The sequence below is a fragment of the Corvus hawaiiensis genome, chromosome 18, assembly GCF_020740725.1.
Source record: "Corvus hawaiiensis isolate bCorHaw1 chromosome 18, bCorHaw1.pri.cur, whole genome shotgun sequence".
Lineage (NCBI taxonomy): Eukaryota > Metazoa > Chordata > Aves > Passeriformes > Corvidae > Corvus > Corvus hawaiiensis.
In genome coordinates this window covers 5,728,279-5,753,298 of record NC_063230.1, presented here as the reverse complement: position 1 = coordinate 5,753,298, position 25,020 = coordinate 5,728,279, and the positions used below count along the sequence as shown (strand labels likewise).

The window sequence follows — 25,020 nt, the reverse complement described above, 5'->3', positions numbered from 1 at the left end:
TTACTTGGTGATAAACAATTCAGAAGCATGTCATTTTATTTCTTAGTGCTGGCCAGGCTACTTGGAGAAGGATCAGGGATTCAGGCCCAGTGCTGAGTACATGTGGAAGTGCATCAGTGTGGATGGGCTGTGAATGCAGTTGCCTGGGGAATGCAACACCATTCCCTAAACGATACAGTAACTAAGCTGTGAAAAGCTAAACATCTTGCTTATTTCCTTGACATATCCTGAATTATTATCTCCAAACCCAGGAAATAGTACACTTAATATGTACCCTTTCACACCAAACTGAGATCCACAAATGATAATTATGGTGTTTACCTATACCAGGAGCCTGTCTCCCAGGCCATAAAGATCATATATCAAGAGAAAAAGAACAGATATATTTGGCATGTCAAATCCCTACAACTTTATTTTTCTCAGATGTATGAAGAAAAGGCTAGGCTAGGATGCTAAACAGATTCAATACAGTTTTCTTCATCCTTTCTATCTCTTCTCTATGTGAAGACAGTACATGTAAGGATGTTTAGTGAGCCCTGAAGTCCCCACTCAAGTACAAAACCAGTTCATTTAGCAACAAAAAGTCCCATTAATTTATAAACCCATTCTTTAGTATGAGATGAAAACAAAGACAAAAAGCATCACAAGTTAGCTCCAAGCCTGCCTATGGCCTCAGACCATATTTCTCCTTTAGACACATGAACTAAAGCCAACTGCAAGTGCTGACAGACTCCTACCAGGCACCCCATCACTGGCCATAGAAAATGTCCAGAGGATGATCCCGCACACTGCTGAACAAGCTGACTGGGAGCATGGGCTGCAGAAGCAGAATTGCAGTGAAACACATAACACAGCTCGCCCCCAGGAAACACCCATCAGCTCAAACCCAGAGTTAAACAAGCCATTTCACACAGGCTGCACTGTCCCTTCTGCAGGAGACATGAAACCCCCCCCCCAGGGAACAGAACAAAAGGTAAACAGCACCCAGGAAGGGAGGTTTCTAAATACATTGCTGAACACTAGAATGACAACTGCAGCTTATGCAGCATGCAAAAAAGGAGTTTGTGAATCCAAAATTTCAGCAGATTTTCCAACAATCACCAATATCCATTTCAGGTTTGCATCTTCTGCTCTCCCATTCCTGGAAGTAATTTCTCAATCATGTGGAGTGGCTGCAGAAACAAGACCTGTCACATATAAATTTTACACAATGCTTCAATGTCTGCTAAGGAAAGGTAGAGCCCTCACATGGGAGTCCAGTGTGCATGTGCATGTACAGATTGAGAACTGCATCTTATTTTTGAGATGGAAGGAGGAGAAAGCAATGTACCTTGCGTATGGAAGCAGCAAGACAGCTGGTGGTTCTCTCCACCCTCCCTCCCCTGGGGGATCCCAGGCCAAGGATGTTAACCAGCCTCCAAGAAACTTCTGTCTCTACCACAGATGAGCTTTATCCCCATGGCAGACAGCGCCCTTAAGCCTTCAGGAGATGAATTAACCGCAGTCCACTTTTAATCTTTTAGGTGTGTCAAACCCAGATCATTAAACATCTAAAAAAGAAGATCAGAGTTCTTTAATCTGCCCATATATTCCATGAAGAGTTCATGCAGAGACTAGAGGACAGGTCTGATCTGTTTGTAGCAGTCTGTTACTGAGACATGCTGCATTTGCTCTCATTGGTGTATTTGTGGGGACAGATTAAACATCCACACAGATCTAATGCCCATGCAGAAGAGGTTCCATGATCCAGCCATAATGTGAAAGCTGGGACTACTGAGGCCATTCTCCACCTCAGGGAAACCTAAGGCATCCTCCCACAGGACAGAAAGAGCTGCTCACTACAGCTACTGAGAGTCATTAGAAAAATTCAGGAAGCTAACCTGATTATCCAGCAGACTCCAGACAAGACTGCCCTGTGGCATGCAAATTCCAACGATGTCCCTTCTGCCAGCACAACTTCCCTGCTGCTCATCTTTACTCCCAACAACTCCAGTCAGCAGCCCCGGAGTGCTGCACGCTGAGGAATCACACACACCTCACACCCAGCCAGGCCTGCACGAAGTGCACAGCACAGCAGTCAGCAAGGCAAGAGCAGCAGAGGTGTGAATTCCCATCTCTCCAAGGCATCGGACACTTTGAGCAGTTTCAATCCAACTGAAATACTGGGAGGGAAGCACAACCACAAACCAGACAGGGGAGTCCAACCGATAACAACAGTTGTGATTAGGAGGACAACAGGTTACACATTGAGAAGATGTGGCCTTTCAAATACAGGGTGTCTCCACAGCCATTTGTAAATTTTAGGATATACTACAAGCAGTAGGGTGTGACTAACATTAGGAGACAAAGTTACACCCATTGTCACTGCAGAAGGCAAGACTTGAGCATGTCTCTGATAGCTCACAGTGCCTATGTCCTACTGGTTGCTGCACGTCCTCCCAGGCACTGACAAGGTTTAATCACCCCCACTTAGAGGCCTAAACAGCAAACACACACATACATGAACGAGGTGTGCTCCCAGCATGACTGGCTGCAAATATCTTGCCAACAGGCAAAGACAGAGAAATTTTGTCAAGCCTGAATTACACAGGTACTACCCATTCAAGGAAGAAAGTGAGAATACTCACAGGCAGGCCAAGGCCCAAAGCAGTGAAACTCCTGTTACCTTTTTTCACTGTTCCTCCTAACTGTTTACCACTGAGTGATAATGGCACACCATTACACTCCATAACATGGATGAATACCTCAGATTCCTGCCTTAGAGAGAGCAGAAGCTGAATCTCTTTCCTTACAGCATCTATGTCTTTAGATTCCTCTCCTGTTCTATGTTTTCTCAGGCAAGTTGGAAAGGTTTCCATGTTCAGTTCATATTGGCAGTCAGCAACATGATGACACTAGATGTCCATGGCAAAGAAAACTCCAAAGCAAACTGGAACACCTTTGCAGTTTTCTTTTTCATTCCTCACTCAGGACTGTGCACCAAGTTAAGCTGTCCTCATTTACTGCAAGTCTAACAGGCAGAAAGCAAATTTTAGGCCTAGTTGTTCACACATAGAGACTTTTCAGCACAAAGATACATGTACAGGTAGGCATATTCAGAAGTACATGTGGCTTTGTGCCAAAGGCACCAGGAGCTTTAGCATTGACTAGATCAGAGGTGCAAACTGACTGAAACAGAGAAAAAGTTTCCATGAAAAATAAGGTAAAAAACACCAAGAGCAAAATCAAGCAAGTAAACAACAAGAACCATGTACGGCTGTAAGGAGAAGAACCTGGAAGTCAAACTTCAAACTATCTCCCAAAAAAATCAGGGCCTGCATTATGAGGGCTGAAGTTTTACAATTCAAGCAGTTTTCCTTGTGTATGTTCCTGTCCATGTCCCCTCCACTGTCCCCTAAATCACGTTTGCAGGGACCATGACAAACCACAGTAGGAGCTGGCTAAGCTAAAAATAACTGGAAAGAGTGTTATTTTATAACCCAGAGCAGTTCCTATTCCATTTCACTGATCCTCTCCACACAATGCAGCAGCATAACAGCACGGAGGTGGGATGCAGCAAATGTGACTGTTCAGGTCAGCACTACTACTGCGCTCAAACTACAGCCTTCATTTCAGTTCTAAAAAAAACAACCCAGCAACAAAGCCCAAGTGGAAACTGCATGTACTGACTGCATTGGGAGGGCTGCTTCTCTCATACCCAGTGTTGCTCTGTCATCTGCCAGGTGAATGGAAGAAAATTCCAACCATGATCAGCATACTATTTACTATTTTGCTCTTCACAGTTGTCTCAGAGTTTTGCAGTCACTTCAAACAACATTTGGCAGCAGGAATCTCCAGAGAAGTAGATTATAAAATTAATTGAAACAAAATGGAGCAATTGTCACCCTGTGATCTCTTAAACCCCCTCCCCATTTATATATACCTTTTCCTGTATTTAACTAGAGCAGATCAACAGTCCCGGCATGTGGAGAGGAAAGGGCCTGTTCAAACAAGAGTTTAACTGAACTGACAATTCTGTGAGAAGGGGAGGGCCAGCCCTAGGCAGTGTGGGGTATTAAAGTCTATTTTAAAAACCAGTAAAATGTCTGGTAAGAATGCTGTTCTGCTTCTAGATCTTCAACCTCTTTCAAGATGAGTTGCTTTGGCTTTATTTTTTTGCAATATTTTTTTATGTTCTCACTAGTGCAGCTGGGACACTAAGAAGCCAATAAAGGTAGCTGCCCTCTTCCTGTTTACACTGTAAATCTACCCACTGACATCTTACTGGTAACACTGTGAAAATAAGCTATTGATTTACTATCTTGGCCTACAAAAAGCAACCCAAACTAAATGCCTTGCTAGGCAGATGGTTCTGCCTACACCACTGACAACCCTTTCTGAACACAGCTGCTGCCCAAGCTCAATGTCTTCCTGTCATCTGGCTGAAGAAGAAAAAACACTTTTGTGTCATTCATAATCACGGCAAGATAGTTATAGGAACTCCTTTTACTTAAACATGCTGAAAGTAGAACACAGCTTCCTACCAGTATTAATAAACATCATCTACTGCCTATCTCTTTCCCCTTGAAACTACTATTAAGTTTAAGATGAAGGTGTCACACATCAAGGTCTGTTCTGGGTTAGTAAGTTCTCAGCTGACAGACCTTTTTCACAAACTGTGTGCTTCTGTGCAGAACCTGCTTTTAGAAGTGGAAGTCCTCCTCTAAATATTAAGAATAAATTTAGAAAAACATGATTCAAGAACAAGCAACAGAGTGGTGCCAGAGTTCTCTGAGAAGCTAAAAAGCAGATGAGAGGAAAGACCTCTCAGTCTGAGCTCGTGGTGTACTTCATCAGACACCAACAATGCCGGTTTACACTTCAGCATTATTGACTGATTCACTGCTGCTCAGATTTTATTAAAACATGGGATAAGAGGGAGCTTATTTCGGTAACACAGATGTGTTACACCACCACTTCGTTAAGCCCTGCCATCCCACAGCATGAATGAGCCAACAAGTGATTTTGAAGCCATGCCAAGGGGAAGCACTAAAATGCCAACAAATTTCAGCCAAAGGAAAACAGGACCACAGCAGTCCTAACTAAGACAAAACAACCTGTGTAGATGATGGTGTCCCCCAAGAGCTTTGTTCTGTACCCAGACTTGTACACACAAAGCAGAGCTCCTGCTCAGACAGCAGCTCCCAAAGCAGACTGACTGTTCTCATGCCCAGCAAGTCACAAAGCAGTTTCACTCAGTAACTCTGCATCAAGGCCAAGAAATGAGCTCTTGCAGTTCCCCAGAATTTTGAGGGGAGCTGTGGACATGCAGGGACACACAGAGCCAGGCAGGATCAGAACCTGGCTGCCTGCACAGACAGCTGTGACTGCCACACACACACACACACACACACACACACACACACACATTCTTCAGGGGCACCCAGAAGCTGCAATTCAGCTCAGCTGGTGCAGGAGAGGGCAAAGCAGAAGGACTTACCTGTGAGAACAGCTCTGTCTGCTGCAGGCCCCAGAGCAGCCTCTGCACTATTGCTGTACTGCAGATGATGGAACTAAGAATTGCCCACAGTGAGGACTCATCCCCAGGCAAGTCAGAAAATAAACAACAGATTTTCAGGGGAGTGTGTCTCCACACCCCACATCCCTGCACAAGACCTCTTTCCCTTGAGGTGAAAAAGCTTGTTACGGAAACACTCTGGACACAGAGTTAAAAACCACAAAATATATACACCAAGTATCTGTACATAAACACACACACACACATATATATACATGTACACCCCACAGGACAAGACGGATCAGTTGTCCCAGCTATCTAGGAGCAGGATTTGGTCTGCCAAAATACAGGCTGAACCCAAGCAATCCACAGCAGATTCCTACTGAGCAGTCTGCACAGCAGGATAAGATTTTAAAAGATTAAGCAGTACAGCATGGACAGTCACATACAGAGCAGACACAGCCAATGATGATGCTTACTGCTGTTAACACTTTCATTTCCAAATTCCATTGCTTAATAAAAACAGGTGAAGAGTCTGAGCAGCTATTCCAGAGCATAAAAGAAGCCAGAAGCCAAGATTTCTCATAGGAGCTAGTTTACAGTAAGAAAACTTTAAAACCAATACAGCAGCAAAAGAAATGCTTTCTCCATATGGTTTTGGAATTACTTTCTCCTTTTATTTCCAGTGGCACACCCCTCCCAAAAGAGCCAGACAACTATCCTTCAAGCTGAAGCACTGAAATTCCAGAAGGAGTGATAATCACAGTGGTCTGACACTGGCACTTAAGGCCTGCTTCTGGTTTCAAGCCTGAAAAAAACCCCAATTATTTACCAGAATTATGACCTACTTAGCAGATAATAGCCTGGGATCTCCTCCCTCCCTCCTTTACAAGCAACATTTTTCTAGAGAACAAAGCACTAAAAAGGAAAGTATGTGGGAGTAGCAGGAACAGGGGCCGTTTTCAAGAGCTCTCAAGCCCCAATGCACCCACATCACTGCTCTGGGCAGCTCCCAGTGGGCAGCTGGTGACAAGAACCAGCTCCCCTTGTGCCAGGGACCCCTGAGCCTTTTGATTTGGCTGAGTGCTGCAGTGAGCAGTAAGCTGGCCTGGCTGCCTGTCACTGGCACCACACCAGTGGCTGTGGAAACCCTGGCTATGACATGTTCTGCACGAACTGACACTGAAATCAGTATTTTGAGAGGAGAACAGTTCTACAAACCCAGAAACACAAAGAGAAGCTCTATGGAGGGCAAGCTATAACCACGAAGAGAAAAAATTCAAATATTTGAGACAAGATCCCAAATCTTCAAGACCGCAAGCCCTTTATGTCAGGCAAGAGATAACAGAACTTTGTGCCAAAATGCATTACAAGTACACATATGGTCTTAGCACCTTAACCAGACACCTTAGAAAGAATATAGACCTAAATGATTCTTTGGCCTCATTCAATTCAAGTTAACAGAGGTGGGGGTATAGAAACTCACAGCCATTTGTATTGCAGTGGAAGGTACTTTAACCCCACCTACCCCCAAGGAACTGATTTAGAAATTATGTCAACCTAAACTCCTTATATAGTCCCCAAGCATGTCCGGAAGCAAACAAAAATCTTAGATGGGATAAACTGCTTACTGGAAGGGGATCAATCACTTGTCAACACAAGAAATCCTCACAGTTATGCTCCCCCTGTCAGAGAGAGAGGATCCAGGCCATGGTTTCTGGCTTGACTGGACCATTTTGAAAGGGAAAAAGATTAGCCAGGCCTAGATACTTGCTCTGAACTGAGTAAATTGTATGTACAGCTGATCTTTGTGCCAGTAAGGGAGCACACACCCAGAAGGATGGCTGCACTCCTCCAAGCAGCACAGCTGCCTCAAATCTTCATTCCTTTTACAGGAAATGTATTTTTTTATTTTCATCTCCTGCCTTTTATATCGTGTTTGCAGACAACCAAATATTTTGAGTGAAAACTTCAGAGAAAAACCTAACCATCTTTAAATGGAATACACATACAACCAGAAGCAAGTAAAACACAACAGGGGGAAAATAAAGGAACACTTGTACATCAGCACTATATTTAGATACTGCTTTATTGGGACATTTACAGAAACTTGGAAGACGTGTTGTGTTGATGCTTGGTCCAGCCCTAAAAAGCTTCAAGCAATTTGCCATAGCCCTGAAATAGAAGTTCTGACGTTTCAGACTGCAAGCTGCACAGAGCAGATACTGTTCAACAGCACAGTAACTGTTTTCTACAAAACCTCTGCACGCTGCTACATTTCCTGCATTAATGCTTCCTTTAATTTTCAGCAGCAATTTTAAACAACAACTACACTGGCAGACTCACACACTTTGATAGGTTTGAAATACTGAAGAAGTAATAGGATAAGACAAGATTCCTGTCAATATTACTACAGCAGAAAGACAAACACTACTTCTAAGTTGCTATATGGAACTAGCCAGCCAATTATTTCAAGCATGGCATCCACTCACATAAAGAGGAAAGTCTAATCCTGCCCCAAGAACAGGGTTTGACAGACAGTCCCCCAAAAAATAAACCTTAACCTGGGATTTGTTTTACTTCCTCAGAGTGGGGCATGCCCCAGTCCAGATTTTTTATAGCTCATAAAATGCACCCACCCAGCACAGTAGGCACGTATTTTATTACAAAAGCTGTATGCATCAATGGAAACCCTGTTCAGGACATCACTACCATAAAACAACAATCACCACCTTCAAGAGGCTCCTTTTCTGTCTCAAATATTAACTACTCCTTCTAAAACCAAAAACACTAAAAATAAAAAAGAAGGATCTTGGGAAGGTAAGTTAAAATAGGGAATTTCTGGGACGACATTGGTACCTCACAAGCCCAAGTAAGTCATAAAAATAAGACTTAGACTCAAGCTATTTAAGCAAATTTTAGCCTAGATCCTTGGCCAAGAAGCTTTCAATCAAATAAGTGTAGACTATGAAAACAGCAGGTGTTAAAGATGCCATAGAGAATGACATCAAGTTGTAATGGAAGAAACACAGTTCACGCAAAAGAGATGACAAATATCCTCAGGCACTTTCTTCCTGTTAATAATCACAACCGTTTAAGCTGTTAGTTTCACATCAGCAACCTAAGGGCTTGGGGACCACGAGTGGCTACACACAGCAGGAGCTGCAGGAAGTGAAACAAGCCTCTATGTCTCTTCTATCCTAAAATAAAAATGGGCTGGACCTCAGCACTTTAAAGGGAAAGCTGTTTTCTAACAGCAGCCTGGTAGAGATGAAAGATGATGGAATAGCCTCATGTTTGTTTAAGGGTTTGTTTTTAACAGATGGGAATGAGAAGAGAAACAAAACAAGCGTAACTCACTTAATTTGCATATTACTCCTGAATGTAACAGCTCAGAAAAAAAATGTAAAGTTTCATAATCACCTGCACTGCTGATCCATGTGCATTAATTAATCTAAACACAAAGTTTTCATGAAGCTGAAGGCTGAACTCAGCAAGCCAGGTGAGGACTTCCCAGGTAAAGCCAGCATATCCTTGTGCCCACCCACTACATCTCAAAGGGTAAAGTACTCAATCCTCAGTTGTATGTCAAGCAGACGGAGTCTCTTGCCTTTGGTTACTATGTCCCCCTTCAGCAGGGGCACAAGGACCCACACTCTAACTCTGCTACAAGACAGTCCTCCAGCACCTACGATCAGCACCTGCTGTTGACAAATGCGAAGGGAACAAGAGGAAAACCAAAAAGCACAGCTGAGCCTTATCAAAGGGCGGCACTGCAATGGCCTGGACATCACATAAGCTGGATGTTAACCAAAGGACTTGGTTCCTTACTCACTATCCCTGTTCTCTACTAGTCACTTCAGGACCTTCAACTGCCAGGTCCCTCTTCCCAAGCCTGGAGATTTAGTCTTGGACTAAACCTGAAGTTACCTTGAAGTCATGCTCTGCCTCAAAGAGGTACAAAGGGTCATGGGAGCAAAGGCAGTGAGAGTCTCAGGACCTGAAGTGCTCACACAAGGGACTATTTTAATTGAGTACCGCAAAGTATCCCTGCTGCTGTTAGAGCCTAACATGTGATCCCTCCTTTCACAGCTGCCTCCCTCTCCCAGAGAAGGATGAGCACTGCAGGTCCAGCAGCCACTATTCCTTTTCTGTAACATCTTCTTGGAAACCAAGGTCCCCATGGGACCTGTCAAAAAGCCAAGGATGAAACGTAAAATTTAGTAACAGTGGGATCTGCATCACAACAGTCTCACAGCACACAGACTTTTCTAAAGGGATTACTGGCTATCAGCCACTCTCAGAGGGGGCTCTTTACATGAGGCTGGCCCTTGTCCTAGCACGAGGGATGGCACAGACACGAGGGAACACAGCCACAACAACCCAGCTCACTAGGGATGAACCCCCTTGGAGAATCAGGGCAATGCAGTTACTGCAGCAGGAGGCCTTGCCAAATGACAGCATTAACTCTATAGCTATCAACAGTGCACCTAATGGGGCTTAACCTCAGAGCAGCCCTTAAACATTGGGAGCTTAGGCCCCACTCCCACACTCCAGGGCAGGCAAATGGCACAGGTGAAACCCATGCTTACCAGAGACCAGCAGGTCTTGGCATCCCAAGCCCAGTCTCACAAGGACATGAGAGATCAATGCTATTCTTCACCAGGTATGGTAAACGAGCAGCAGATACCACTGTCACATGGAAGCACAGGCAATTCCATCCTATAACTGGGAATGTGAAGAGATGGGCACCAGCTGGCATTAAGGAGACTTGTGCCTTCAAAAGACAGGGTTTAAAATCCACTTCTCAGCTAAAACTTGGAATGACCATATTGCAAAATGAGCTTCCTTCTGGACGTACAACTTCTTATTCAAACCCAAACTCACCCTTCAGGCATATGAACAGTCCAGAATTAAAATATCCCTCTCTCCCAGTAACAGTATTTTCTCTCTAATCTGCCCTCTAGAGAGGACAAGTTTGCCTCTCCTCATTGCCTCTCTCTGAACAGAATGTAAAGCTTTTTCTTGCCTTCCAAAAAGCTGAGACTCCTCTTGCTTAGCCTACAAGGTCTGCCAAAAAAATCAAGGCTGGAAAAGTTTTTGGATGTGAATATTCCTGTTTCTCTATCCTTGTTTTGTGAAAATGCTGGGAAGAATGCTACACCCTATTGCTGCACAGAGGCCAGGAAACCTGGCTTGCAGCACAGCAGGTTGCCCTACGCAGCTTGGTAAGAAACTTGGAAGAGGACACTTTCACTGAAGATCCCACTTCCTTCAAATACTGTTAATAATCTGCTTTTCCTACTGAATGCTGTCCATACATTACAGAAATCCTAAGAATGCCAGTGTGGGTCATGCACACAGCCCTCCACAACTGGAGGCATCTAAGCAAAGGAAGGCCAAGGCCACAAAGCTTCAGGCACCACTCAATGAGCTCAGCTCTCTGGTTTAGTGCCCAGCCTCTAAACACCGCATTCCCATTTTGAACCTACCAAAACCAGCTCAGTTAATAGGCCCAAAAGCTGTGTAAAAAATACATATTATTTAAGGGAAGCAAGGAGGAGGAGAAGACATGAATAGAAGCTTTCATGTCAGGAGTTACTCCCTATCTGTTTGTTGGGTAATTTAAATCTCCCTCTCCACTGTCCATGGTTATTGAGTTTGATAAAAGGGAAGGAGGAAACCACCTTGGACAAGCCCCTTCTGCTTAGTTTTTTTAAATAGTAACAACAGGTCTAGTCAAACCTATTTCCCTATTCCCAGTGCTAGTCTTTCCCTCTGTTCTCATGCCAGATACAAGGAGTACTATACCCAATGGCAACCAATGCCAAAACCTCTTCCATTCTTTAAACAGCAGAGCCCATGAGTGTGGTCCTACAGAGCAAGACTCTCAATCAGTGATGAAAAGAGCTTACACATGGAAAAAGAAGTGGCATTTCTGGGGATGCCATTCCTTGCAAGAAATGGAGCAGACATCCTGCAGTACTGTCCAGAAGAAATGGAAGAAAAGACTGAAGAAAAAGCTTGAAATACAAGTTCAAAAACAGTTGCTTCAAACAGAAGCACAGCAAACAACTTTCTTCTGCACAAGCAAACAAATCCTAGTAATTTCTAAATGTTTCCTCAGTATTTCAATCAAAGGGTCAGGAATTCCTAGCTACACAGATTTTTACCCTGTTAAAGGAATTGAAACCTTTTTCTCCCTTACCTGGGGAACACATTTAATGTCAGCTGTGTAACAGATTATAAATCCATGTAAGTTAATGCCTCTCCTGGCAGTGGTTAATAAATGATCCTGGTAACATCAGAATTATATCAAAATTCCACCACAGAGGATAAAACTAATTTACAGGGAAACAGTTTTGTGCTGAGCTAGAGCTGCAAATCAGGAGGACTAAAGCCCAATTTAGGTACACTTCTGTCTGCAAGGCTAGGAACAAAAATTTCAGCTGAGGAGGCATAGAAGGCTAGAAGAGCTGGTGACAAACAGAGAATTCAATCCAGAAAGACCGGATGGCAAAGAGAAGGTGGATTCTCTGAGAATGACAGCTGGAGAAAAGAAGTCCTGGCATGCAGGAAATCCAAGGCAGAAAGCACTTTCCACGCCTCCAGGACTGCTGGAAATTAGAAGTATTCCAGTAACTTAAATTCAATTGCTTATAACATCACAGCTCTCTGAGTGCAGACTGCTCTGGAAACTGGAAAAACAAATCCCTAATTCCAGTATCACCTGGGCAGTTCATGAGACTGGCACCATGAACTTGTACTTCTCTGGATCTTGTAGATGTACAAAGCCTAACTAAAAAAAAACCAAAAAGAGTCAGTGATTCACAGCAATCACTGGAGAGGTGTCTAGGAAACTTCTGCAAGGTTTGACAGCATGGCACCATGGTTACTAAGATAATACATGACACAAAAGCCTTCTGTATACCAAATCCCTTTGTGTCTAACCATCTGGGACAGCAATTCCTTTCATGTAATAGGGAAAAGCCATGGCATTTTAGAAATGTGGCTTTTCAAACAACACCCCAAGTTTTTCCATGGTTTTTTAACTTTCTAAAATGTATAGATGTGCTAAATTTATTATTTTATTCATTATTATCAGGACATATTACAGAAAGACAACAGCTAAGATCAGGGTCTTTTGCTCTGCAGGTGAACAGTTCGACTCCAGGAAGAGCCAGATTAGCATCCAGCAATGTCTCAATGTTCTCCATTTTTAAACTGAGATAATATCTACCTATACTCAGAATTGTAAAGTAAAAGCTAGAAAAAACCCCATATTTGCACTTTTTTGGGAAAAAGTCACTTACTACAGGTAACGAACTCTTCTTAGGCTATTCACTTGCACTTTTCATAGCAGGGAGGGTTTGGTAAGCGACTTAGGATAACCTATACAGTTAAAGGCCAAATTATTCAATTCAGCAAAGAAGAGAAAATTCCAAAGCATCACTCAGGAACAGCCTTCTGAGACAAGAAAAACTAGACAGCTTTAAGTTACTATAGAAACAAGCAACACACACTGCCATACATAACAGAAGAATTTCAGAACTACATAAATCAAAGACCCCCAAAATCTTGCATATAACCCTCTCATTACCAAGTCACAAGGCACTATTTTGCAATCAAGCTCTTCTGGATGTGGTACTTTACTCCTCTTTTACCTTTTCTACTACCAATCCTTTAGTCAAAGCTTCTGCAAGGGCATGGAGAAAAATCTGCGTCAGTCTCAAATTCACTATGTTTACAGTTTTTACCCCTCCACACCCTCTTGAGCTGTGACTTGACGGATGCCAGTCCCAGCAGCTGGTCTTCAGACAAGCTTACAGAGTAATTGACTTGACATGTTCTTGAATACTTATGCATTATTATTTTGAGACCTTACAGGCAGGAAGGTCATTGTATAAGGGCATGCCTCCCACACAACCTGCAGTTCTCCTGAAATCATGCCCTGCAATACAACATCACATCTGCTGTCATGAGAACATGTGAGAAAGGTATCGACATGTGAGAAAGGTTAACAAAGATTGAGCAAGCTCCTGTACATATCCTGCCCCATCCCTCTGCTCACACCTGGAGTCTCTGCTCTTCCTTGAGATGAAACCTGTTACACATGCTTCTCCAGAATGAAACTTCAGAAAACAAATAAAAATAAATCTGTGGGATGCTGCTCTGACCTCCAGCATACATAACCAGACTTCTGGTGCAGCCCAAGCAGCGCTGCTCTGGGAGCTCTGCATCTGCAGTGGGAAGGCAGCTGGGCTTTGGCACCCCTCAGCAGACCACAAATACAGCTTCAGCCACTTGATACCAATTCCAAATACTTGGTGTCTTTTTTGTTTGTTTGTTTTCTCCAATCAATCATCCCCTTTAAGTCAAATTCTGGGTTTTCCTGTTGTTAGGAACAGGGATTCATTGCTTCAGCCTGGCTTCCTCTAGGACACATGGGGAGGAGAGATAAGCTCTCCCTTTCAGTCAGTGCTGACCACAGATAAGCTGAGGGGCTTTATTATTTTCCACCTGGCTCTACCAGCAGAACACAAGCAAGGATAATCTGAAAACCTGACAGGTTGAGGAGTAGAAGAAGCAAATGCTTCTTCAGCAAGCCTAAGCTTGCTAACAAGGTTTAAGCAACAGGGCACATTATTTTAGGCTCAGGAAGTAACCAAATCGTGTGATTCCACAGGAAAGAAAATTAGTTCTCCTCCCTAGAAAAAATGAGGGTGAATAGCTGATGTGCATAACCATTCTTTGGAGAGCAACACATACTGGCAAAGCTTTTCAAATCAGCCTTTAGCCACATTAACTCCCTTTAACACAAAGGAATTTGAAGACCACAGTCTAACAGACGAGGAAGCTTTGCAGGGAGGCACAGGTAGCATCACTTAAAGAGTATCAAAGAGATGACTGAGCAAAAAGAAGAGGTGGGGGGCATTTAAAATACACTGTAGTTCTAGTACTGCAACAAATGCCAGGAAATTCCCAAGTCCTGCCTTTTATTTTGTCCCAAAATACAAGGGTATGATTTAAGAAGGGTGTGTGAAAACTTAGTTGGTGCACCTTAACTGCGCATGCTGCTGCCCACAGGCAAAGAAAATGTACTCCAAACATGGTGGCACTGTAAAGCCTGGACTTCTTACCACCTCAAGCTAAAATGGAACAGATGCACTTTTAATACCCCTGTCACCCTGCCCATCTTTATAGATAAAGTTTGTCCCCTGGAATAAAAGAAGGCAGACAGCATTTGGAGAAATACAGAAGCAGATTAAGTGAATTCCTAAACCCATTTCAACAACTGTGCTTCTCATTTATGCTCATGTGCTGCATTCTCCAATGGTTTTTAGTTGTTGCCACATTCCTAAAGACAGCTATCAGCACAGCAATTGCCATTACAAAGCTGCAGTTCCGTCTTTAGACTTAACATGAAATAAGGTCACAGAAATGAGATGCAAGAAAACAATGTACTATCTGTTTGATGTACTATCACACATTTGGAAACTCTTAGTCAAACAGCTGAGACAATGTTTCTGCACTCAAATAATGTGCTCTGTTCATCAAAATGCTGCCCAGGACTTTAAGAAGATTTTCTCTATGCTTCCACTTCCAAGCTGGTTTCTTCTACTAACTCAAATCCTATGTGGATGCTTGTCAGGCCTGATCTTCAGCAGACAGTCTACACTTCAGAGACATTTCTAAACTGAACTCCCAAGGTGATCCCTACACATAATGCACTGAAATATTTACTACTGTGGGCTTAAAAATTTCCAGGTTTCTCCCTCAGAGACTCTTTTTTTTCCCCCAGTGAAAAGTCTGAGATACCTGTGGGCCAGGACCAAGAAATATGAAAGAAATTGTTACCAGAAAAAGATTCTTATAATTAATTTGAGAAAGTTCTTTTCACTGAACCTAGTGGGACTGTACACTTTTTATCAGAAAGAAACATTTTATCAGAAGAAACACTAAAAAGTCAAATATTCCAGTGCTTTGAAGCATGTAATACTTAAGAGACAGAAAGTAATTTGTAAAATAATCCAAATTAGAACAACAAAACCACTCCTCCAGGAACATAAACACACAAAGCAAGATGCTCTCAGTATGTACAAGCAGGCACAGCTAAGATCTGCAGATCATTTGACCTATTGCAATTCCTTAAAATGTTTCTGTAAAAAAAAAAAAAAAAAAAGGCACTTAGATAAGCAAATCCAAATATTCTGTTTAATTAATGGCCCCTAACAGTGTGCTACAACGCTGCCTGTCAATTTTGAAAAAAAGATACAGCATTTTATTTAAAACAGAAAGAAGAAACACTCATAATTAAAACAAGCTGGAAAGTACCCTTCAGTGAGGAAAAGGAGTAACCCTGGGGCAATGATTGGGGCAAGTCATTGAAAAGGGGCTTAGATTTGACAAGTCACACAGTGAGCTCAGGGGCTGTACAAGCAGTACACTGTGCAGCACACACAGATAACGAAGACCACACTACACACACACATCGATGGGTAAGCTACACCATGCAATTAAATATTTAGGGAAATTAGGGCCTCTACAGAACTCTGCAGCAGCCATTGCCTCCTTACACTGACTCGAAGAGAAGCTCTGCATCAGCCTCTGCACAAACTATGCCCTGAGAAAGGATAACTCTCACCTTTCATGGGTAGTTGTGGCAGAGCTGTGATGCTCCAGGTGACCAAGCCACTCCACTCAAGGCTTGTACACTTAGCAAGTAGGAAAAAGTTATGCAGTGCCAAAGACTTCCAGGGTCAGAGCTCTTATGCTGACTAAACAAACAAATTTACATCATATGCATACAGACAATACCGGATGTCAAAACCTGGCATGTGTCAATGAATGAGATTGTGTATTTTCTGACACAAGACTTTCAAATGAACTCACACTTTATGCATCACAAAAATGCGAGGAGAAAAGGCCTTACTGCTGAACCATAAAGTATTCTGCACATTGCAATACCAAAAAACCCCACAAAAACCACTAACACTCTCTATAGGGCTTTTAATACATTTGATAATGAGTGCATCGCAATCCATGACATCAGAACCACATCTTTTATAGCACACGTGAAGGAATGTATCTGTCTTGCTATCAGAACATTATAAATCCAGATTTCCTAGGGAAGAAGCCTCTCAACTTTGCCACAGTAGAGCAAGTGAGACCAGACTGCAACAGCTATCCAAAAGAACACAGATAAGGACATTATGCATGCATAAAAATGGTGTCAGTTGCCAACTTGTACATGCATTTATCTGCAATTATAGCTTATTACGGCTGCAGTCATAACACAGTTATTCAACAAATTCTGAAGACATTAGCCTCCTGGAGAGTATGAAGTAGTTTTTCACCACCAGCAGAACCAGCTGTTTGAGGATTACTGCAGTGATAAAAACCTCTTTCCCTCTGTATCACCTTACAGTGACAGCAAGGACATCAAAGGAAGGGACAATGAACAAGCCATGAGTCTGGTTAAGTAGACACTGACAGAGCAGGAGTGTAGCAAAGAGATGGTTCTGAGAACAGTTACCCCAGAGGCAACACAGAGCAAAAAGAATGGATGCCAGTTCCAACGAAGAACCTGCCTGATGCCAGGCCAACTCATAATCACAAATTACACATCACGACAGGAAAAAAACAGGTGATGTTACTTGCTTTATATGCTGCTTTTCTGACACAGGGAATTAAGAAGTTAGTAGGTATTTCTGCAGTCTCAGTTCTGATCACAGCAAAACTGTGTCCCCAGAGAGGAGGGGACACTAAAAGGCAGGAAGGAGCATCTCCTGGCAGGAGAGGACACAGCTTGCTGTCCAGTTGGATAGCACTGTGGGAACATCACTCTGCTGTACCAGCACAAGGAGTCTGGCCTCCTGCTCAGAGATAAATCATGACTTTGAAAGCTTCAGTAACAATTCTTTAATAAATGACCCTTGTCTCACACAATTTTTCAGTTTCAGTATAAAATCTGACCTTGATTAAGACAGACTGGCAAAGAAATTATACAAAAAATAAACCAAGAGATACAGATTTTCCATTAAGTTGATCTATTAATTTTCATTCTTAAGTCCAGCTTTGCAGCTAAAAGAGGACACAGTCTCCCAAGGACAGTGTATCCCCCAATTAAACATCATCCAAAGGGAACATACTGATTCAGCTGTAACAATTTAGCATTAATCCACTGTAGAATCAGACTTCAATATATGATGTCATACTCTGTAGACCAATGTCTTTTGAGCAAGAAGGATTTCTGTTATGTTCACATGGACAAATCAACATGAGACAATGAACAGGATTCCAGAGCTGTTACTACAAGGCTTTTCTAAATCACGGAGTTTCACCCAGACAATGCTTCAAATGTGCCAGGCAGAGCTTTGAAGAACCTTCTTTATCAGGATTTCACAGGTGTGCATGACACATTTAGATTTTTAAGGTTACAGTACATTCCCACATACTTCAGACTCATGCAGAAAAAAATACTCCCCCAAGCAAATTTATTGGCACTTTCTGACCAGTATTTCAGCAGTTAAAGAATTAGGATTGTAAAATATGCTGGGACTTGGAACTCTGGGTGTGGTTACCACTAACCTGAAAGAAACAAGCCAACGCAAGAACAGGCTCATGTTTTGTCAGGGAGACAGAAACAACACTAAATTAAACCTGGAAACTGTGGTAACAGATACTAAGTGTCATTTTGAGTGTCATTGCCTTCAGCAGTGCAAAAGTTACAGAATTGACTGCACTTCAGGAGAGCCAGACATTCTGTTCCTGTTAAGCATTAAGTTTTTGCCGGAAAATGCACGAAGTTTATCAGTGAAAACAAACACAAAAAAAGACAATTTCAGTTTTGTTTCATCTTCACAGCTTTCAATGCCTGTCTATCCAAGCAGTAAGTTTCTCAAGCTTTTTAAATACAACTATACTCATGTAATAAGGTGACAGTTTTCTATTTAAAACACAAGCAGAAAATTCTCTGTCACACTTTACACTGTCCTTAACTCACTCCTTTGTATCTGGAGATGGCACACTCTGAGCAGTACCTAAACAAAGACTACAGAGAAAAAAGCCATTATCAAAGATGAATACTCCTTCACCTCAGCCTTTACACTAAGGACTTCTTTGTATCCCTACCACAATCAAAAATAGTACTGTCTTCCATACTCCTCTCCACTTCTCACCATTCTCCACTATCCCTATATAAACAAATATGGAAGGACAAAGTCTGCCTGTACACTTCAATTTACAACAGATTCCAAACTGATCCAAATAGCTCTTAATCAGAGCTGAACAAATACATGGATTTCTAGGGTAGTTTTCTCAGGAATGGCTCAGAACTACCCTCACTAATCTCTTTAAAGGTGATGAACATTTATGAGAGACAGGGTACCACTGAGACAATGCACAGAACTTTCAAAATGCAAATTTTGACTTCAAATTCCTCCCCTTAAGAGAGAAATAACCTTTGTTCTAGACCTGCACAGCAACCTTGACAAAAGTGCTTGTGCTCCAAAATCAACCCACAGTTCTTTCAACAAATTAATCTGTGTAGCCGGTAGAGGAAATCCCATCTTGCTACACTGGGCAGGAAAGGGATGAAGATCCTTCAAAGCGTGTTTGTGGAGGATCCCTTTCTGTTACTCCCCATTGCAGTGGATAAAAGTTCAGAAATTCCCACCAGTCCCCAAGGAAACAGCAGCAGAGTGTTCATCCCCCGCCCAGCACCTGTAGCAGAGCACAAGTTTCTAAAGCACTGCTGAGCCATCAGCTGTCTCCCGAAGCCGGCAGACAGACAGCTTTTGTGCCTCCCTCCCCTGGCAGCTGCAGGGAGAGCTGTGGGGGCTGGGAGCAGGGTGTTCTCCCCAACACACCCAGGGGAGAGCATCAGCAAGTAGGACAAAAAAGGACTCAAGAAAACGGGGCAACGGAGCAAGCACACAGCTGCCATGTATTGACATCTTCTCCTTCCTTCCAGCTTGAAGTTATTTATTCTGAGGGCTAATGTTTAATGTTGGGGAAATTCCAAGTCCACCTAAGGCTAGAGAATTTAAAAAAGAAAATGTGAAGCACAGTACAATCTTACCTGCCTGCAGCCTTTCTGGGAAAAGGAGTGAAGAGAAGCCTGTCTGACAAAGCATCTCAGTCACCCAGAGCTTCCATCAGCCAGGCTTCAGGAAGATGCAGGTGACAAAGGACCAGAACAAACCCAAGTGGCCGTAAGCACTGGCATGTGGCTGGAGGGCTTCAGTCCTGCCCCAGAGCCAGCACCAGATGCCACCCCGGGGTGTGTGACAGCTCCCATACCGCAGGCAACAGCTGGGTCAGAACAAGTGGCAAAGTGAAAAAGCCACAGAAGGGAAGCAGCAGCTGAACAGGTGACAGCTCTCAGCAGAACCCAGCTGGAGCCCAACGCAGTGAGTTGGGAGGGTGGTGGCCACAGCAAGTGAATTTAAGCAGCAGGAAAAGCTGCAGCTTTCCCTCGAGCCAAGTCCTCCAAGTTCAGGCCACAAAACATAAGATAAAAAGCAAAACTGACAGAGTAACCGTAGGAGGGACAATGGGAGAACCAATGAAACATGCCTGGGTAACATTCCCTTTTAAAAATTCTTCTGTGCCTTACTCCAGTCCTCAGTGTTCCTTCAGCTAAAAAACTGCTACTCTGCTGAACTCAGGTAAGCAGTGATACTCAAATGTAGATACCTATCACATTCCTCTCAGGCCCATCCTGCAATTTTCAAGCTAAGCAGGGAGTTTCACTCCACAGCACAGCTCAGGTAATGAACATCAGCTCAGCTTTGACAGCACCTTCTGGTTTTTAATCCTGTCACAGCTGGTCCACCAGCTGTTTTCTGCATGTACTCTTGCAAACTTAAGGGGCAGGCCAGGCAGCAGAAGTTTGAGCACTAAATTCTTGGATTAACAGGGGTTAGATGAGGCAAATGCATAAGCAGCAGCACTCTGAGGAAGTCAAGAATGGAAGCGTAGCTGCAGAGGCTAGAATGCAAGAGCCACACAAACAGTATTTCTCAAACTCTTTAAACATATACAAGCAGTGGCTGAAACTACCTAAAGATATGCACAGGCAAATTTCTCTAACACTGACTTAATTACAGTTAAATTAACACTACCATAGATCCACACCCCATTAACAGAAGTCCTAAGAAAACAAGAAATAAACAGGCAAGTCATCCAACTTTATCACCTACCTTTCCTGTATCCCTTTATCAAGCCCAGACTCTGCAGCATCCAAGCTGTTGCCACATTCCATGCAACTACAGCCAAGAGCCTTCACCTGGCAGTTCCTGTGCACAGGTTTGGAACCATTTTTTCCATTAACATGGGCTCCACTTGGAAACAAAAGGCTCAAAGGACTGATCCATGCAACTTATTTTCTCCCTCTAGCTATTACAGACTAAATACTACAGAGCTGCTGGAGCTCCCTCATCCTTACAGATTTAGGAAAAAAAAGGAAAGCTGTGCCCAGCTTGCTTCAGGAAAGGTATCCAAGTCAAAGTTAACTAGAACATGTGAGCACAGCCAAAGCTTGGCAGTGCCATTGGCTGTTCCTAATGAAGGCAGTTGCCACAGGGTGCATTTCAGACACATCCACAGGCAGTTCTGACATGGATTTGGTCTCCCTTTGTAAGTAAGTGACATTCAAAACTATTTACAAAGAAAACCTTCATCTTCCACAAAAAGATGACAGAGGTGCAAAGAGGCAAAGCACATCCCCCTCAACTTTTTTCCACGGTCCTGTGCCATCCCTTCAGGCTTTCCTGTACAACAGGAATCAGCACAGTCAGAAGGCAAACTGCCTTTTACCATCCCCAGTAAGGTGATCAGGAGACAGGAGCTGGGAAGGCTGGGCTGGGCTCTAGGAGAACCTTGTTTACCAGTTTAGGTTAAGTAACTTCTCTGCAAGCTACTCAGCACCTGCTATTCACGGAGGGTGTAAGAGTGGTCTAGAGATTCCCCTTTCTGTTTCTTTACTTTCATTCAACCTCAAGAATTTCCCACTGAAGGCACTCCATCCAACACCCACCCAAAGCTATGGCATCAAAAAAGAACTGTAAGATAAACCACCTAAACTGGTAGGATGTCTCTATCTGGCATCTTTAACCAATTTTTGTGGAAATCTTGAGCCTTCAACTTTGCCAAGCAGTAACGTGATGCCTCCTAAAATGCTCCACTGACAGATTTTTGTTGTGCTCACCACAACTGTTTCTGTCCATCCCTCAAACAGTAACTGCTGGGTGTGCAGTAAAGCTGTGACACTCCCACCCTCTTCTGCATAGCAGAAACAGGAACCAGGGTCCAGAGTCAGCCAAGTGAGAAAACCAGTCTGAGGCAAAACAGGTCATGCTGAGCAGCCCCTCACTGCTCTAAATGGCTCCCTCCCTATGCAGATACAACTCCCGCAGTCAGCTCTCCTCCACCCCCCCTTCTGCTCTCAATGACTAAATGACAATACAGAAGTAAGGCTCGCTTCTCACAGCCAGAGAAAACTGAGGGCCTCTGCAGCCTACAATGTGTGAATATAAATCACATCCCATCCAAACCTCACACTGTAGTCAAGGCAAGTGGTTTCTAAACCTTCTTTTAAAATAGAAACAAACCCAAAACAAACAACGAAAACAACACAAAGCAGACCACAGCTCCCCTGCTTTTAGCTCTTCCTCACCCTTCCAGGAGTTCAAAAAGACTCTCTGGTGACCTCAGAGAATATCAACTCCTTCTCACTGACGAGTAAATAGCTGCTCTGTGGAGCTGCCCTATGAAACCAGGGGTTCCTTTATTTACAGTTTCTTTCCTCCTTTCCCACCAGTTATTTTTAAGGGATTATGTTTCCTGTTTTCACTGCTTTGCCTCCATTTGTCATTCAACACAGCCATTAAAGTAGGAGGGAAGTGCAGGGGAGCAGACCAACACAAAGCAAACCTTTAGGGTTCAGCAAGCAAGGGATTAAATGTCACCTCTTCCCCCCTCAGCCTCACCTCTCTCTTGAACACCATCCAAGACGTTACGTAAATATGGCTTACCCTCCAGCATATACCCAGATTCTGACAGCTTTGACAGATTAGACATTTCAGGATGAATGAGATAAGCAACCTATTCATCCTGGTTTGTGACAGCTACTTACCCTCCCTCTGGCTGGTCCATTTTGGATCACAAGCAACTTGTTCTGGAAAACCCCTGCCTGTATCTTGGAGCTAGAAAGGGTGCCACAGAAGTTTTTAGAGACAAAAGCGGAACAATAGAACTCAGATACTCTTTCTTGTTATGCTGTTGATCTGCAGACATTGCCCCCCTACCACCTCAGCACTGGATGTGCTGTTTTCAGGGAACTGTAGTCAGAGAAAAAAAGAAAACAAAAAACCCAAAGGGTCTGGCAACAAGTTAGAAGGACGCAATCCACAGAACTACTGCCCTTTCCTTAAGCCTTTGCTTACAAGTGTGTTGGCAGCAGTCTCACAAACCCTCTTGATGAAGGTTGTACTGAATAACTCAGATGCAGTGTAGTTCCTACAACTCTACTGCTCCTCAGCACAGCTCTTTTGCAACTTGTAGAAGTATGGTGGCCCCTGAGGACAATAAACACAAAGCTATCAAAGGTTAAGGGTAACAGAACTGGCTTTGAGTAGATAAAGGGCCATTTTGCTGTACCTTTTCAGATATCTCAAAGCTCTTTGCTCTCTGTTCATACATTCTTTACTACAGCCTGACTCCCATCCATCACCTGATACTCAAACACATGGGCTCTCCATGAAGGATAAAGAATAACTGTTGTAGCAGAAGCAGAGTCAGAAGCATTTCTGCCAAGTCCATTAGCCCCCTCCAAGAGTTCACATGCTCCTATTCACATGATTCTATGGTTCCCCAAGGCTGCTGCTGTAATTGCAACCTTCCCACCCTCCTCTCTCCCAATCACACCGTGGGGCTGCCCCAAAGATGACAGTGCATTGCACTAGAAGCAGATGATGGCCAAGGGATGGAGGGAAAGGAAAGATAAAAAGCAAAGTGCTGAGACAGGAACACAAAGACTCTGAAATAAAATTTGGTTTTAAGCCAGCTCAGGGTATGGCTAAGCTAGTCTAATGGGGGAGTGCAGTTTGTGCAGCAGCAAATCATACACAGAAAGAATCCTTACACAGGTATCAGAGAGCAATTAAGGTTTAATTAGGCTCAGGATAGACAAATCAGCACCAAAGAGGAAACTTATTACATATGAAACTGAATCATGTATGGCACACACACACCAGGGATACCAGAATGGTAAAGGGCACTGAGATGGGAGAAAAACATCACAACCCAAAACTGTCAACAAGGAGAGAAATCAGCATCTGAGATGGCAACAGCCACTCCTGGAGAAGATACATTTCTGCTCCCAGGCAAAAGTAACCTTCACTTTATGGGACTGCAAAAATGACCATATTTCAGCAGTGAAGAAAAAAACAACTAAAATCATACCAAAGCATCAGGAGATCCTAAGCTCAACATCTGACAGCTCAGACTGCACAGCTGGGCAGAAGGGACAATAACACTGAAGACAAAAGCAATTTCCCAATGCACAAACCCAGCTGACCCTTTCACTGCATTAGGAAAGGCAGATATCCTACCAATACCAGCTAAAAAAGGGTGTAGTCCTCTCCAGCAAAGTGTGCCACTGTGGAAGTGCATCACAGCAATGCCTGTGCATCAGAGTGCACTGCTGCTGATAAAAGGCCACGCTGGGGACCACATGGTGCACATGCAGGAGGGCTTAGCTCAGCAGGGCTGTTCTCAAGAGAGTCAAGAAAGCTGTGTACGTACTGCTCCTCTCAAACCATGCATTCCCTGAGGGCTGGGTATTTCTTTTTCCTTTGAACAGTGCCACCTTATTTCTTGTTACTACTGTAAACAGACTCACCACAGGAACTGGTTTAGGGAGCTGCTGATCCAGAACATCAGCAACTTCACATTTTAAAGTTCTCCTTGAGAGGTAGAACAAGCAGAGCACACAACAGAGTTTTGGAAAAAATAATAGGTACAAAGGGTATAAATAAGCAACCACACAGTGCAAACCTGGACAAAGCTGCTGCAAGGAAGATACTGAAAGTTTCTAGGCTTGCTAGTATACTACAGATCACAAGACAGCATTCTTGGCTGAGTACACCAGCTTCTCTCACTGATCTTGCAAGAGAATGTTAATGAGACCTACCTGGAAGGCTCTAAAATTTAGGGGAGTACTGTTCTGGCAGGAACTTACTGGTTAGTAAGCCAATCTGAAACACAAATTACCTTTAATGTAAATGCATCTTTCTAAGCAGTTAAAACACAAACAACAAACAAACAAAAAAAAATCCAAAGCAATCAAACAAAAACCCCAAACCAAACATCAACCCAAAAAAACCCCAACATACAGATCTGCCTTTGGAGAACTGCAAATAAGAAAAGCCGGTTAGTCTAGCAGTCAATCCTGTAGCACAGGAAAAATGGAATTTTTTCAATTCCTGTCTCCTTTATTGTTGCCAGCTAAAGGCTTG

The 25,020-nt window shown here is 43.2% G+C and overlaps 1 protein-coding gene across 3 annotated transcripts in view; it reads right to left on the bottom strand.

Annotated features, from left to right (window-relative positions):
- BCR (BCR activator of RhoGEF and GTPase) overlaps window positions 1-25,020 on the bottom strand; it is a 93,434-nt gene that overhangs the window by 50,564 nt on the left and 17,850 nt on the right. The window contains exon 1 of one of the 3 annotated variants that reach the window (XM_048322753.1): window positions 5,480-5,577. The exons of the other annotated variants lie outside the window; for them this stretch is intronic. The gene's annotated coding sequence lies outside the window, so the exon portion shown is untranslated. Of the gene's footprint in view, window positions 1-5,479; window positions 5,578-25,020 lie in introns of those variants that run through there. 3 annotated transcript variants of the gene reach the window in all.